The sequence below is a fragment of the Andrographis paniculata genome, unplaced genomic scaffold (assembly GCF_009805555.1).
Source record: "Andrographis paniculata isolate CXL003 unplaced genomic scaffold, ASM980555v1 Contig46END, whole genome shotgun sequence".
Classification (NCBI taxonomy): domain Eukaryota; kingdom Viridiplantae; phylum Streptophyta; class Magnoliopsida; order Lamiales; family Acanthaceae; genus Andrographis; species Andrographis paniculata.
Window position 1 is genome coordinate 5722132 of NW_026137580.1, and position 17847 is coordinate 5739978.

General features: G+C 35.4%; 1 long non-coding RNA gene across 2 annotated transcripts; it reads left to right on the forward strand.

Annotated features, from left to right (window-relative positions):
• The first annotated feature begins 14526 nt into the window (after positions 1-14526).
• On the forward strand, positions 14527-17440 carry LOC127252356 (uncharacterized). 2 transcript variants are annotated; one of them, XR_007839070.1, is made up of 3 exons: positions 14527-15109; positions 15742-16157; positions 17145-17440. It is a non-coding gene; the product is annotated as an uncharacterized LOC127252356 (long non-coding RNA). The 2 variants fall into 2 exon arrangements; XR_007839069.1 differs by lacking the exon at positions 17145-17440 and having other exon boundaries at positions 15742-16449.
• Positions 17441-17847: the final 407 nt, after the last annotated feature.

Sequence of the window (17847 nt, forward strand, 5' to 3'; positions counted from 1 at the left end):
TGTCATGTATGCACAAACCTATCCCTATTTACTTCTCTAACTCACCTGAAACATAAACCCAAGATAATGCTACCTGATGGAACATACATTACAGCTACACAAACAGCTATGTTGTGCTTCACCCATAGATTATCCTTCATAATGTCTACTTTGTTCTTGCGTTCAAATTCAACCTATTATCTATAAGTGCTCGATTAAATGACACATCTCACAACATGATCTTCACTTCCTCCCAATGTGTTATACAGGACTAGAGCTCTAAGAAAATTTTGGCTACTGGAAAGCTAGAAGAAAGCCTCTACATCCTTCACTATCTTTCTCACAGCATTAATTCATCAGTCTCTTCTACCTCCAAGCACTCTTGGTTGTGGCATTGTAGGTTGGGTCATTCCTCTTTTAATACTCTTAAAAATCTGAATTTTTGTAGCTTCTCTCCTTTTAAACCTTGTGACACTTGTCACAAAGCGAAACAAGTTCGTCTACCTTTTAATAAAAGTCTTTCTACTGCCAATTATCCATTTGAGTTGATACACATGGACACATGGGGTCCTTACAAAATTCCTACCTTAAATGGTTGCCATTATTTTTTAACAATTGTAGATGATTTCTCCAAATCTACTTGGACCTACCTCTTGCCAAAAAAACAAGAACTTCACCATCATATTGAAACCTTCATATTGTTGATAATAAATAATACAACACTACCATCAAATGCATCCGCACAGACAATGATTTTGAATTTCTCAATCATAAATGTCAAGCCCTATATATAACTCATGGAATTATCCACCATCATTCATGCCCCCACACACCCCAACAAAATGGTATAGCCGAATAAAACACAAGCATCTTCTCCAATTGACCAGAGCCATTCTTTTCGAAGCTTGCCTTCCTACACAGTTTTGGGGAGAAGCTGTCCTACATGCCACATACTTAATCAACCAAATCCCATCTTCCAATCTAAATTGGTCAACTCCATTCCAGAAACTCCACCATAAAGAGCCAGATTACTCAAATTTAAAAGTGTTTGGTTGTTTATGTTATGCCACATATATTTCTCATTTTAAAGGTAAACTTGACCCTAGGTCTGTTAGATGCATCTTTCTTGGCTTTCCAGCTGGCCAAAAAGGCTTTAAGCTCTTTGATCGTGATCACAAAAAATGAATCATAGCTAGGAATGTTGTGTGTCATGAAACTATATTTCCTTTTGCATCTTTTTCTGCTGGTGATTCTCCTTCTGCCCCATCTAAGTTTTACTCTCAGCCCGTGCCTCATATTGAGCTTGATGACCAACCCTCTAATTCCCATTTACCTCTAATTGCCAATCATTTTCCAGTAACACAGATTGATCTACCAGAACAAACCTTTATTCCTCACCTGAACATCAATCTCTATCTTCTTCACCTCAATCTTCATCTTCCTGTGTTCCACCATCTCCCATGCATGATCAGTCAATATTTGATGATGCAGCAAACCCCAGTACCTGTCCTCAACCTCCTCCACATACTTCTCACTACCCTAAAGAGTCCATAAACCTCCAACCTAGCTTCAAGACTATATTACTACCTGCTCCCACTCACCTAAACATGCTTGGCACGTAGTCTCTAATGTCAAATTGCAGGAACCAAAATCCTTTGCACTGGCTCAACAAGATCCAGCTTGGAGAAAAGCTATGGAGGAAGCATTTACTGCTCTTGAATTAAACAAGACTCCGGGAAATCACTTCTTTATCCAAAGGGGTAAAACCCATCTCTTACAGATGAATTTTCAGAATAAAACACAATGTTGATGGGAGCTTTCAGCGTTATAAGGCTCGATTAGTTGCTCTTGGATACTTACAAATATTAGGGAAGGATTACAATGAATCATTTTCTCTGGTCGCCAAACCAGTCACAGTAAGACTACTACTTGCTATGTCCTCCCTTAATCGATGGACTATTCGTCAATTAGACATCAGTAATGCTTTCTTACATGGGTATCTTGATGAGGATATCTACATGACACCTCCACAAGGTAGTAAGATTCCTCCTTAACATGTGTGCAAACTGCGAAAGTCACTCTATGGTTTGAAACAAGCCCCCCGTCAGTGGTATAAGGAATTCAAGTCCAAGCTTCTTCTATTTGGTTATGCCCAATCGTGCTATGATAATTGTTTGTTTACCTGATCCTCTAATGGCTCATTTACGGATCTTGTTGTCTATGTCGATGATATCCTTGTTATAGGAAATAATCCTCAAGCCATCGTCGTTGTCAAGGACTTTTTATACAAGACATTCACTATCAAAAGCCTTGGACCTGCTGATTGTATCTTGGGATTCAAATTACTCAAACTCCTGGTGGCATTATTGCGTCTCAATATCGCTACTTAGAGGATATTCTTTATGAAGCAGGCCTTCAAGACTCAAATCCTCATGCCACCCCTATTGCCCCTGGCTCCAAATTGCAAAGAAATAAAGAAACTTTACTTCAAAATCCTGAGAAATACCATCACTTAATTGGGCGTCTCTTGTATCTCACCATGACATGGCCTGATATCTATTATGCAATCGAGCAACTAACTCAGTTCATTTCGGCTCCCACCAATGAACATTGGAAGGCTGCCTTGCGGGTGCTCAACAATCTCCATGGCTCTATGCACCATCATTTGGAGTTTCCATCCAAGGGATCTCCTGCCTTAGTTGCCTTTGCTGACACAGATTGGGCTAGTTGTCCTGACTCCCGACACTCTCTCACAGGCTATTGCATTTTCTTAGGCCCCTATCTTGTCTCTTGGAAGATAAAGAAACAAGCCATAGTGGTCCATTCCTCCGCTGAGGCAGAACACCGCGCTCTTGCAGCTGTTGTTGCTGAATTGCTCTGGATCACTTACCTCGTATGCGATCTCCAAGTGACCTAAACTCTCCCTATTCCTCTCTATTGTGACAACCTATCCTCCATCCATATGGTGCAAAACCCTGTTCACCATGAACGCACCAAACATGTTGACATTGATTGTCTCTTTGTTCGTGATCACTATGCTGCTGGTCTGATTAAAACCATCCATGTTCTGTCCTCTCAACAACTTGCAGACATCTTTACGAAGGCCCTATCGACACACAGCTTCATTTCAGCTCGGTTTAAGTTGAATCTGGTCTGTTCCAGTCCATCTTCGTTTGAAGGGGGATGATGATAAGCAAACACCATACCATTCCAGAAATAGATATGAAACCAGATGCTGATAAAACTCTCATTGGTAACTATGGATGATTACTTTGTTATACATGTGTTTTGTTAATCTGTTTTAGTTTGTCAGACAGTTTACATAAGCAGTTAACATAAGCAATTACTATTCCTTTATTTAAATACTCTTCAATGTACTCATTCTTCATTCATTCATTCAAAATACATAATATGGTTTTTCATCTTTTTCCTTGGATGTCTGCTAGTTTTCTGCCTCTGTTTCTTCAACTATAAAGTTTTCATCTTTATCTAGCATTGTGTGAGGAGAATTTTTCGTTCCAATGATCAATATACTAGCACTTAATTAAAATATAAATCACTTTTATCGTCACTTTATAACTAGCGTACCTTAATGCCTTCAAAGTACAAGGGTATTAACTAATTTTTCACTGGTACTAAATTAATTATTAAGAAATAGCAATTGAAATAAGAATAAACAACATATCTATTTAGAAACTCTTTCGATGGCCGATTTCGGTGGGTATCAAAGTTTAGAGTGACGAGCCGACTCCACATTACGGCGTGGTTACCTCGGGCATTGGTGCGCTGCCGGCTTCCGGCTCGGGGGCCGACGGGCGGTCGGTCGGGGGGCGCGGCCGATGCGGGCGTGCCGTATCGCCCCCCATTCGGTGACAGAATGTTGGACGACGGGCCGCCCGATGGCGCCCGAGCCGGGGGAGCGCATGCGCCGTGCAGCGAGCTTGATGCCCGTCCGGGCGTCGGGCTGGCGCACCACGGGGCGTTGCCGGCTTCCGGCTCGGGAGCTGACGGGCGGTCGGTCGGGGGGCGCGGCCGATGCGGGCGTGCCGGATCGCCCCCCATTCGGCGACGGAATGTTGGACGACGGGCCGCCCGATGGCGCCCGAGCCGGGGGAGGGCATGCGCCGTGCAGCGATCTTGATGCCCGGACTCCCCCGGCTCGGGAGCCATCGGGCGGCCCGTCGTCCAACATTCCGTCGCCGACAACCCCGGCCGCCCCCGTCGCCGGAGGTAGCTCGAGGTGCGCCCGGCTGTGTGCCGGGCGGGGGAGCGATCGCCGAGCCGCGCCGTGCACGCCGGTGTCACGTGCGACCCGTGCACGTCCATCCGACCCGTCATCGGAAACCGGTCGCCGGAGACTGTAGCACCTGGGTCTCAGCCTTAATTCGAAGTCCTTTTCATAGATTAAAGAAGAAGAAGAGATAATCGGAAAATTCAAAGTCGATCGGAGGTAGTTCGTAACCGGAGAAGTTCACCACCGCTGGAAGCCGTTGTCCATCCGATAGCCGCTGCTGCTCACTCCCGTCAATCGGTGGAACATCAACTGTTCGTAGTCGGAGCTCCTTCCCGTGAACAGCCGAAGGGAGTCGCTGTTGTTTCGATCTGTTGGCCTGATTTGAGAAAGAAATTATCATCGTTGGTGCCAAATAGAAATTCCTTTTCAATTTAAGGCTTTGTTTGTGTAATGAAATATAAAGGATCACTATAAAAAAAAAAATGGAAATTGCAAGCGAATATTGCTACGGAATACAATCAATTGCAAAATTGCAACGGAATTTGCTAGGCAACAAAGAAATAGTCTCAATTGCGATATGTTGTGAAAAAATACTGCAATAGAATAAATTTGTCACAAATATTTTTGAAATTACACAAGGAATATAATATTCCGTTGCAAAATTGCGACCGAAATAGCAACATATTAAATTTGTTGCAGATTTTCCAAAAATTATGGAACGAATAAAATATTCCGTTGCAAAATTACGATAGAAATAGCAATAGATTAAATCTGTTGCAGATTTTCCAAAAATTATGCAACAAATATAATATTCCGTTGTAAAATTGCAATAGAAATAACAACAAATTAAATTTGTTGCAGAGTTCAAATAAAAAAAATTAATTTTTTAATTTCATAAATAATTTAGTAATTATTATTTTTTCAATTTTTAATTTAATTTTTAAAATTATTATTTTTAAATTTTTTATTTAATTTTTAATAATTAATTTTATTTATTTATTAAATTTTTTTTATTTTAAATTTTTTTATATATATTTTTATTAATTTTTATTTTTTACCAAATCTCACTCGCGATACTCACTCTCTAATTCTCACTCGACGCTACTCACTCGCAAACGAGCTTAGACTTGCCCAAACGGTTCAAACCGTCGGTTACGGTTACAAACCGCCGGTTACGGTTTGTTAAAATATTAAACCGAAACCGAACCTTTCGAATGAAAATTTCGATTACGGTTTATAAACCGCCGATTAGTGTTTGAACCGCCGGTTTATATATACTTATTTTTAATACTCCCTCCGTCCCAGATACCATGTCCACGTTGCCGTTTCTGTCCGTCCCACATACCATGTCACTTTCCTTTTTTGGAAAATGATTACACACTTTAATCTCATTTTAAATTTTTTAAGTTTTTTTTAATTTTAATTAAACTAATTAATTATCTTAATTTTAATTTATAATTATTTATATTGATAATTATTTTTACTAATAAATTCTTAATTATCTACTAATTACACCCCTCCTAAAATACCGTGTCTACAGTGTAGCAGACACGGTATCTGGGACGGAGGGAGTAATTTTTTTTTTTCTATTTTCCTAAAAATTTGAATTTTATTTAAAAATAATTAACTTTCATTGTAATTTTATTTATATATATTTATTATTTATTTATTATATAAAAATTATATATATAAATAATTAATTAAATTGTTACAATATAAAAATAATTAAAATAATAAATATAGTAAATAATTAAATTAAAAAATATTGTAATAGATAATAAAATAATTTAAATTATATAATAAAAAATTATAAAATATAAAACATAAAAAAATATTAATAGTATTATTATTTTTTAATATTATTAATAATTATTTATATTTATTAATATTATTATTGTTATATTTTAAATTTTAATGATAAATATAATGATATTATTATAAAATATACACAATGTAACTCTAATGTCTAATCAATACTTAGCCATCTACATCCATGCTCCACGGACGCCGCAACCGTCCTCGCACACAGGTTTTTCTCTTCCTTCGGACGCCGCAGCCGCGCCTGCGCCCACACACACAAGTTCTCCCTCTTCCTTCCTTCTTCCTCCCATTTCTTTCCTTTCTCCTCCTTTCCTCCTTTTTTTCTTCTTCTTCTTCTTCTGCTGCGCGCCTGCCTGCCCCTGCCATGGTGAGAGATTAAAAAAAAAAAAAAAGCTTTTTTTTGTATGTATGTATATGAATAATTTTGATTTTGAAAACTAATGATTGCGCTTGTTGATTAATCTTTATGTCATTGTGTTCAACTCCCGATGGAACGTGAGTCGACATCTATGTGGGAGTTAAGCTTTGTTGTATCTTCTAACCATGGTAAACATCTCTGATTTTAGTTTACTTCATGTCCATTTTAAGGTAAGGTTCAGTGCTATCATCTTCCCAAACAATATTATGTTTGTGCCTCTACATACGCTTTATCGTTTATTGGAAACAACATAGATTGAAGAAAGTGCTAAATGGATCATATACCATGATTGTGCCACTTTTTCTAGTGATTTACTAAGATTATATTTGTAAATTCTTGTTTCTGAAATGTGTAAGCTAATGATTGATCCGTTTTTTTGCTGTATATTTCATTCATTTCCGAAACAGAGACATTGGATTTTAAGTTTTTGTTGAAACCAAAGTGTTGTAATCTCCCTTGCGTTGTGGAGGAGGGTCTGAACCGGCAACTTACCGGGGGTGCCTTAAGGGGGGACAGGGGGATGGCTGTATTTAATTTGAGTGGTGACGAGATTCTTGAGTTCAAAGTATGGATTAAAGCGGATAGGGTTTCGCCATTTGATCTTGCTGCAAGTTGGAGAGCACATCAGGAGAATTTCCAGCCTTCCTCTGTTCGTGGAATACCAGATATCAGTATAAATTCTGCTGCTGAAAGTAATGTGGTAGGTGCATTTGAAAAAGATATAGTTCTCAAATTCTTGATTTGCTCCCTTGTCAAATTTATGGCATTGAAATGGTCTCTCACATTATAATGTGATATTGCAATTCTTCAATGTTATTTTGCAACTTTCATTATTCTTTTTTATGGAGTTTCATTTATAAACTTTCAACTTCATTTCTACACTTTCCAATTTAGAATGAAAGGGCAAGTTTGGAGCTTGACATCGAGCACTATGTTGTCCCAGCTCCAGGTACATCTGCAAATTCAGATATGGTTTATGCGGCTAACATGGCTGCAACTCTTAGGTCCCTAAGTAATGTAGGAATGTTTTCCAAGACTGATGGATCAAGTGGGGCATTGCAAATGGCAACAGATACTGGTGTTTCTTCAGATCAACCTGATTCAACAGTAGTGTTCTTTTTCCTCTGTATCATTTGTACTTTATAACTTCTCACACTTCCTTAGTTTCTTTCTACTTGTATAGTATCTGCTTCCCTGAAGTTTAGTTACCCAATTGGCCAACACATATAACCAAGGATAAGCAAAGGTCTTAAGACAACTCATTCAAATTGATATATATATATATATACACACATATATATACACACACATATATATATAATTTTTTCTTTCTTTAACCCCTTGGACAAGGATTTACAAGCAAACCATGAATAGATTAGCATTGTGATGGTAATCATGTAAATTAGAATTTTGGACATATTTATTGGAATTTAAAGTCTTTTTAAGTTTATGTTCTTGGTTATGGATTGGAGTGAGATGAAAATTTTGCATTGCACCAACTTAGGTGGGTGTAGCATACCTGCATCTTCCTACACAGGCATGGCTGTGCCGCTAACACCTCAAATAGGTTATGGAAGTTGACCATAATAAGTAGTTGGAAACCAGAGTGTTACAAAGTCTATCCAGGAAATTAAATATTTACCTTAGTTGGATGTTACAAAGTCTGTTAGAACTCTATGCCAGCAGCTACAGGAGCAGTTGCAGCTGCAGTTGTAGCAAATCAGTTGCTCGGTCCATAAGAGGATAGGCATTTAGCGATTGTCCTGGTATTTTGCTAATATGATTTTCATATGCTTGAGGTTTGGATTGTTACATGGGTGATAAAAAATTTCCTGATTAATTTTATTATTTTCGTCAGGTTGGATTGCCTGCTCGTGGCAAAACTTCTACTGCAGCCAAACTTACTCGATATCTTCGTTTGTTAGGTCACAAGACTAAACATTTTAATGTTGGGAAGGTATTTTCTCTGCATTGTTAGTCTTTATTCATTAGGTGAAATTAGGTATAAAGAAAAAGCTGCATAATTGTGTATTTTGACTGCAGTATCGAAGGCTTAAGCATGGAGTTAATCAGGTACTTTGTGGTGATGTCTTATCTCCTCTTGTTTTCCATATGTTAGGAAAGCATTTAACTAATTAGTAGTTTTTTTTTACAAAGAAAAAAAATATCTATATACCAGTTACATTACAATATAAGTTGTATACTTGAATTCATATTTTACATTTTAAAAATAGGTCATAAAATTGTTGAACCTTAATGTCTTAAATATAAACTTGTAAAATTATATTGATACGGTAAAAGTGATGGCCTGTTATTAAAGAATTTTGAAATCAAAAAACTCAAAAAGAAAACATTATTGGGAAGTTCTGAGGTTGGGATGTGGGGATGGAATATGAAAGGCAACATTGGAAAAGCCTTGATCCAGCTCACAAACATTTGTGACCATGTTGTCACGACATATATTTGTTCAGAAGAAGAAACATATATTGTAATGCTAATGATGAATCAATATTGACTCATGGGAAAAAGCAAAATGAGACAACAGAAAAAAAAAAAATGAATTGACTCCTCTTTTTGAGGGTTTGATTCCTTGGATGTGCTCTGATCTTGTGGCGAAATTTATGAAGAATAACCACCCTGATCTGTCCATATAGATTACCTGCAAAATCTAAAGTTCTTGCATGAGCAATGTATTGTTTTACATGAAACTTATTGATCTCTGTAACAACTATGTATTATTTAACCAAAATTTCTCTCTCAAATGTCATTTATACGGATCTGTATTGTTGCTACATACAATTCTTTCAACATGTACTATTGTCTAATTTCTCTTAAAAGTTGATGGTTTCTGGTGTTCACAGTCATAATTGAACATAAGGAGCATCTTGTTGGAAAATCTCATGATGCTAGAGATAAATCTTCTTTGATGTAATGAAATAATACATTAGAGCAGAAGCCATATTGTTAATGCTTCATAATCAAAATTTTTCTTGAATTGCATACACACAAAAGGATTTGCAATCTTAGGAAATTATTTGAAAAAACTAGAACTACAAAATGTAATTCCAACTGTTGACTATCAAACACTGCTTCTGTTAAATCTTTCCTGGGTGGATCACTGTTAAAATTTTTCAGAATGAATATGGAATGGTTATTTGATAAATGAAATGTCATTTTCTAAAACAGGTGAACAACATTAGGGGGTATGTTCCTGGCGTATAGTATTCTTCCTGGTGTGTCTCTTTGAACTACAATATCTTTCTTGTCTTATCTACATGGGTTGAGGCTCATGTATTATGTATGGCACATGTCTGAAAGAGTTTTGAATTCTTAATGATGGTCATGTTATGTATGTGTTACGCCGAGGGTAAGATATTCACTTATGTATTTTGATGTTAAGCTTTTCTTTTGTTTAGTTATTAACATTGATTAATTTTTTTAGATTAAATTATTAATTTTTTTATCATTTGCAAATATTCAGGGAATGAATAAGGTTGCAACCTATAAATGGGTCCATTCTAAAGAACACAATTGTGTTACATTCATTAATGCGAAAGCAACTAAAGTAGCTGTGAGCTGATTTCCATTATCGTTTTCATAATTCATTCTAAATAAATATATTTTATTATTTAAATTTTGTTGGGAATGGGTTATTTATATTGTTAGATAAGCTCATTTTGTATTTTTTCTTGTAATTAATTCTTTATTATTAAGTTGCCGATGAATTTTAGTGGGATTCTTATCATAGCTTAAATTTTTATTTGGCGTTATTATTGTGTTGGTTGGCATAGGTTTATTATTCATCTTTAGGTTGGTTGGTGGGTTAAATTGGTGTTATTATTATGTTTATGATTCATTCTAAATAAAAATATTTTATTGTTTAAATTTTGTTGGGGAATGAATTAATTATATTGTTAGACAATCTCATTTTGTATTTTTTGTTGTCATGCATTCTTTATATTAAGTTGCAGATGAATTTTAGTAGGATTTTAATCATAACTTAAATTTTTAGTTAAATTGGACATATATTTTACGTTAATTTTTTTTTGATGTTGTAAATTAAGTTGGACCAAAAGTAACCGTTTATTGATCTTAATATACTTCAAGAGCAGAAATTTTGTTTTGTATTGATTGATTGAGCTCATGATTAAAGGATTAACATAAGGCACTAAAAGTTATAGACCTATTGAAATATTGACTTTAATTGGATTTGGTTGCCTCCTTCCGGGCATTTATTGGGGCATGTAAATTTTAGTGTTGAAGTCATATGCATTGCCACCATATTGTTGTTGTTGTTGGTTGTTGTTGTTCTTATTATTATTATTATTATTATTATTATTATTCATTTGTATCAAATATTTTTATGATTTTGTTTGGAAAACTAACATTGTATTCATCTAAATTATTTTCAGGACGAAGTGGATGCTGTTGAAGCACACCCGACTCAACAAGGAAATACGTCATATGATCCGGATAATGTGTTCCTCACCATAGTACCCCGTGACAAGAAAAATCGCATTTATGGGTTGGGGTCATTAGGTGCGACTGTTCCTCCTCGACCATCATCCTTCTGCAGGGATGGTCGTACTCCGGACACATTTATTCTTGAGGAACGATTGACAAAGATGGAGTGTGAGTTGGGTGAGTTGAGGACAGATCTTGCCGAGGGACGTAGTCAATGGGAAGTGATGCAATGTGTCAAAAATATGGAAAACCAACAACGAGCCATCTATGACTTGAACTTGACCATTATGGAGCAATTATGACGTATGGGAGCACTATCCATTCATAGGTCCGAACCCGATTCAGATGGTGGTAGTGCTCCGATATCATGATATTTTATCATTACAAGTGTTTTAGTTACGACCTCAGTTGTTTTGGTATGATATTATGGTAACTTGAATTAGATTTATACATTTTTCTGATATGTGCTACTTGCGGTACTCATACTAAATACATTGTGTTTTTGGTCTATTGATAGTGTTTAAATTTGAAAATTTTATATGATTTCAACTAGTTCTTGTATCTTTGAGAAGGTATATAAATCGAATCATTAAATTTATTGATTATAGAGGATTGAATTAATATTTTTTAGATAGATATTGAAAAAAAAAATTGACAAGAAACGAGCAAAAGAAATTGTAAAAATTGCGACGGAATTAGCAATAGTTATATTCTCTCACAATTTGCTATTCTATTTGCAACGGATCTTGCAACATATATATTCTTTTTTAAAATGCGTTGCAAAAACTTGCAACAGAATTAGCCACAGATCTTTTCCATTACATTGCACTATGACAACAATATATTTCTGTAGTAAAATTCTGTAACAAAAAATTGCGATAGAAATGACTGTCACTAATTCTATTGCAATTCTCTGCAACGGAAAATTTTAGTTGTCACATTGGGTTACTACAATAATATTTACTACAACTTCCACTTGGTCGCAAATTCCGTTGTAATTGAAAGTTATAACAGAAATTTTGTCAGTTGTGATGGAATTTTTCCGTAGTAATTTGTAATTTTTTTATAGTGGATCTAGAACTTGATTTTATTACGAAAAACCAACGAATAAGCAAAGAAAAGTTTCAACTATGATTTGGTTTTAGGCTCAACCCTCAAATCACTCAAGAAACACAAATCCACACAAACAAATCCAAAATCACGGCCATACATGCGAAACTAGCCCTCACACTCACGACACAACTGAAAATGATCCTCACAAGTAAGGAAACGAAGAAGACGGCACAAACAGTGGCTGAAAAAGTAGGAAACCACACAAATCATAGGTAAAACTCAAAACCGAACCCTTTTCAGTTTGATTTGAAATATGGGAAGTGAAAGCGCCTCTAAATATCCACAAACACAAGAAAAAACGGCTCGTCGGAAGTCACTGGAAGGTTTCCCGAGTATTGCAATGAGAGAAATGAGAAAAAGAGAGATTTAGTGAGAGAAAGTAGAGAGTGGGAGTAAGATTATCAATGACGGCTCTCTCTCTATAGCATACATATATATATATGTAGGTTAAGTGAGATCGAACGGAAGGGATAAAATCCTTAGATCCAACGGTCCAGATGGAGTTTCATAAAGAGATACGAGTCATGAAGCAGACAAGTGGGTCAGGCACGGTATGGGTCGGCTCACCAACGGGTATGGCCAGGGTACACAAGCCACAAATATTTGGGTGTGTTTGTGTATGGCTATGGATACAAATTAGTCTCTTTATAAAAATCATAGACCAAAATTTATAATAATCCTTCATTTAATTTTGGTCTTGGGTGGCTAGGGTCATTATTGCCTAATATGTTAGATTATTTGTGTGCACAAAGAAAAAAATATAAATCAAGTTAGTCTAAAATATATTAATTTAGCCTAACATCTACACACAATAGGAACTCAACTAATCAAATGGATCAAAGTATATGATTTTGAAACAAGATGTAAACTTATTAATTTTTTAAAATATTATATTCACAACTAGGGCTGACAAAAATTAACTCGACCTGATAACTCGATCCAAATCTGACCTGAAATAGTTGGGTTTGGGTTGAGATTTTCGATCCAATTAATAATTGGGTCAAACCCGTTTAACCCATTTAATTAAATGGGTCAGGTTAAGGTCTACATTTTCGACCTGAAAATAACCCGTCTAACCTGGTTAATTAATATTATTTTAAATTTAAATATATTTTTTAAATTTTATCAATTCAATTCAATATTTATGGCCAATTTTATAAAAATAAAAAATAAAAAATAAAGGATTCTGTTGTGTACTATTATGTAGCGTTTGTTAATTCAATTCTTGGATATCGGTTTCATGTTATGAATAAATAATTTTTTGCTTTAATATATATATATTATGCATTTAAAAATTTTGTTAGTATAAATTGTAATTTTAAATTAAAATTTAAAAATTTTAGATTTAAACGGGTTATATGAGTCAGATTCAGGTTGACCCGATTAATAAAATGTCAGGTTAAGGTTGCAAATATCAACCCATTTAATTAAATGGGTCAGGTTCAGGTCAAGGGTTTTGTAACCCGTTTAAGCTGACCCAAACCTGAACCCGACCCGACCTGATCCGTTTGCCAGCCCTATTCACAACAATAGAAATATTTCAAATTCACACATTGGTGAAACAACTTAAAATTATAAATGTATCATACAATAAAAATATAAATACGTAACACACAATATACAAACAAAAGCTTTAACAAGTTTTGTGAGTTTCATATCATTCAAAATTAATTATAACATATATCAAAGAAACCAATACCAAAGACTATGAACTCATTAAAAACTTTTATTATGCACTAATGACTTATCTTCTCTTAACACTAAATATTGACATTTATTTTCAGAATTAATCGATTTTCTAACCATCATAGGTTTATCCATATATAAGTCTTCGAACATATCATTAGACAAAGAAGAAGAATCAAAATTACTAAACATAGAGAACACTTGAAGACTATTCATAATCTCACACTACCAAAAAAGTGACTTTTTGTAGCGGACAAACTGTCCGTATAATTAAGTCCGTCACAAAAAAAGTTTTTGTTGACTAATTTTTTAATGTTGGTCAAGCTTTTGTTTTACTCGTTTCGATAATTTTATTGTAACAACTACATATAGGACAATTTATCGTCCTATATATATTTGTTACGCAATTCAAGTTGTAACAAAAAATATCACTATTATAATTCAAAAGCAACTTATTTATTTCAGTAATATATTCATAATAAGTACATATATTCATAATAAGTACATATACTGATGATGTGTCGTCTTATATATTTGTTTCGCAATTTAAACGGTAACAAAAAGTTAATATTATAATTTTAAAAATTTTGTATAAAATTATTTTAAAATGAAATAATATATTAGTTGTTTCGATAATTCATCGGTAACAACTATATATAAATTGATATCTCGTCCTATATGCATTTTTTACCCAATTCAAGTAGTAACAAAAATATTAATATTATAATTATAAATAAAAATTTAAAAAATTCCATTTTTCTGTATTTTAAAATTCAATAAAAAATAAAAAATTCTCTCATTCCTTAGGCGCGATCTCTGGACATTTTGGTTTTCCTCCACTAGTTCGTTGGGGCAGCCCTTAGCGGGTCTTCTCCGTCCGGTGGCTGGCGCCGGTGCCCTTTGGCATGAAGTTCGTTCACCCCTTTGTTTAGGGCTCCGTTTAGGGCTCCGTTTAGGGCTCATTCTCCCAGTTCTTTGTCTGCTTCTGCTCGTCGACCAGCTGCCGGCCCTTGGTTTTGGGTCCTCCCTGCCGGCTCTCCAATGGTTTCCTGGGCTTGTTGAAGTGTGATTTGGTCTTCTCTCTGATCGTTCCAGCCTTCATCTCCTTTCGTTGGTCCAATGAAGCCCTCTATCTCCGATGGTGTGCGCTCATACCGGCAGAGGTCTCTGTGGTTCGATTCCTGATCTGAAAACCTTTGGATTGCTTGATTGGTGGTGAAGAAGAGTCCTTTTCCGGCCTGGGGTTCCTTGTCTCAGTCTCAGAAGCACTGTTCCCGCGTCATCTCCTCCAAGTATACTCTGCTCTTTCTCTGTTCGAAGACCTGGAGTGGCCTTGGTGGGTTTTTGGCCTGGTGTGGCCTTGATTAATTTGTGCTCTCCTCTCTCCATTGCTTGTATGTGCTTCTGCCTTATTTTCTATTTGATTTGAGTTCTCTGGTTATATTAGGATTTCTTTGGACTTGTAGTGATTTTTGTTCTGTGTTCTTTATTTATGCAATCCAAGGAAGGCTTTGCACACTGATTTATTTCTAGTATGCTCATATTTATTCTTCTGAGCTGCAGACATGTTCTGTTTTGGTTAACCATGGAAAAAAAATTAATAAATCCAAATTTAGAAGGCTTTAATCTTCTCCAAGTGAAACGTGAAGCTTCCAGCTCCAATAATATCTCCCCCTTGTCGAGTTCAAGTGTCGGGGAAATCCTCAAATAGCCAAATGATATACCGAAGTCGTCCCTTGGATGAACCTGTGGACAATTATGTTGCCTATAGAAAGATAATTAAGTTATCTTTTATATGTGTTTTGCATATCAAATTTCTTAGCCATATCTTCTTGATCTGGTTCTTTAATCTCTGTTTAAGTTCTTAGTTTATACAATTTACTTGTGAATGGACGGAAATGATACTTTTTTATGCAGTGGATCGATGAAGTGGTACATTCTAGATCAGCTTTGAGTTTTCAGAGCTGTAAATTGCATTTTTACTATGACAACTCCTAGTTTTAATGCATTTTTTCTTAACTGCTAGATTCTTATAGGACCTTTCTCTGATCATGTCCCTGATATCTGCGGAGTTGTGTCTAATGGATCGCTTTGCACTACACCGCCTGTTAAGGGTAGAAAGTGATGCACCGAGCAGAAAGGAATGAGAGTGAAAAGCTTGAGTTTTAAACCGGTTACAGAGGCAAAAACTTCTTCGAGTCCTGGAGATATGGATTCCAGCAGAGTGAAATCACCTAAATTGTGTACTAATTTTCAAGATCAGTCATATATCTACGAGGCATCGAGTAATGAAATTGGTCCTATCGTGGATTCGTCTTGGACGACAGGTCGCCTTGTCGAAGAAAGCATTTTCAAAGAAATAATGAGTGTTTGAAGCATAAGGGGAGAAGGATTCGTAAAATCTATGGGATGTGAAACAAATCCATTCTCTTTGATGATAAGGTGAGTTAATTAAATGTTGTGCATTGACAAGTAGCTTTGGTGTAGACAAGATAAGATAAAATTGTGTGTATATATATATATATCTGATTGGTAGTGGAGCTTAATTTAACTTGATAGGATTATTTCAGGAGCCTGAAGGAGTTTTGGCCTACTTGTGCTTTGTGCATATTTAAATAAATTTAAATAGTTGCTGCACTTTTTGTAGATTTTAGTTAGTTATAACAATGTTGTCTTGTTTTGTTAAATGATGTCAATAAAAAATATACTAAAAAAGAAAATTTCTTCCCAACCACATAGTTAGTGTCAAGGATTATGCTTTTATTATATGTACATTATTATACTTACACCAAACAACCTAGTTGTTAATCGATCTGCATGACATGTGAATGAATGTTGTCCCATGGGCTGTGACAATTAAATGTTAATTATATTGTGTTACATTGTGTGTTATATGATGATATTATCCTTCATTTCTTTGAAGAGCTGATTCGTGCTATACAACATTCTTTTTTTAGTTTGATTTGCAGGTAATTCAAATCAATGTTATTTTGAATTATATTGTGTGACGTCTGGTTGTTTCATTGATAAAATACAAATCAACATTGAACTTGGACTTGCACCCCTTTTTTCTAGTTTGTCAATGTGTCTAATCTTTCTGATAATATGTAGCAACTTCTAATGATACACTCGCCCAAAAACATGTGGTTCAACATGGAATCCATGATGTACTGTCCCCAAAACTTTCTCCCTATTATCACTGGAATTACCTTTATTTTGAACAATGTAAAGATAATCATAATATGAGATAGATGAGTAGTGTTTCTAGCTAGGCATGCCTGCAATTCTTCTCTATGGATTTGATTGTTAAAATTTATAGAAAATGTTATCAGAACTTAAAATTGTTTTTTAGACTTGTTGTGTTACTAGTACTTGTTTTTATAATTTAGCACACAATTAACTTGGCACATGCCTGCAATTGTTTTGTAGATTTGTTGTGTTACACCCTATGAACGCTAGAGCGAAAATCCATGGTGAGGTACTTAACGAAGATAACATCGAATAGACATACCAACATATATGTATATTTTTATTAGTTTTACTATTTGGTGAATTAAATAATTTAAATTGTAGTAATAAATTGGTATATATCTTGGCTCCTCATTGCATTTGCTTTACCGCTCCTGATTTCTTGCCTTTGTAATTCTGTAATTGACGAGCTTGGTCGTCCGAAGTTTTTAGAGCGTCATTCAAAGATTGCACTTTTCATTGGTGCTGGATTGATTTTCAAAATCACAATTTTCTTCCTGAGGTTGACGCAATGCTGAGTTCATTGAAAATGTGACTTTATCTCCACCGAAGCTCAATGAGATTTCGCCTTCGGCGACATTGATCGTGGCTTGAGCGGTGGCAAGGAAAGGTCTCCCTAATATTATTGGAATTTCGCGATCCTCGCTCATTTCCATTATAATGAAATCTGCAGTGAAAATAAATTTGTTTACTTGCACGAGTACATCACGAATGATTCCTTTAGGTAATCTTATTGATTTATCGGCAAGCTGAATTACAGTTCTGCATGCTTCTAATTCATAAAGCCCTAATTTAGAGAAAAGCGAGAAGGGCATAAGATTGATACTTGCACCTAGATCACATAATGCTCTAATTGGCTCTAAATTTCCTATAGTACAAATAA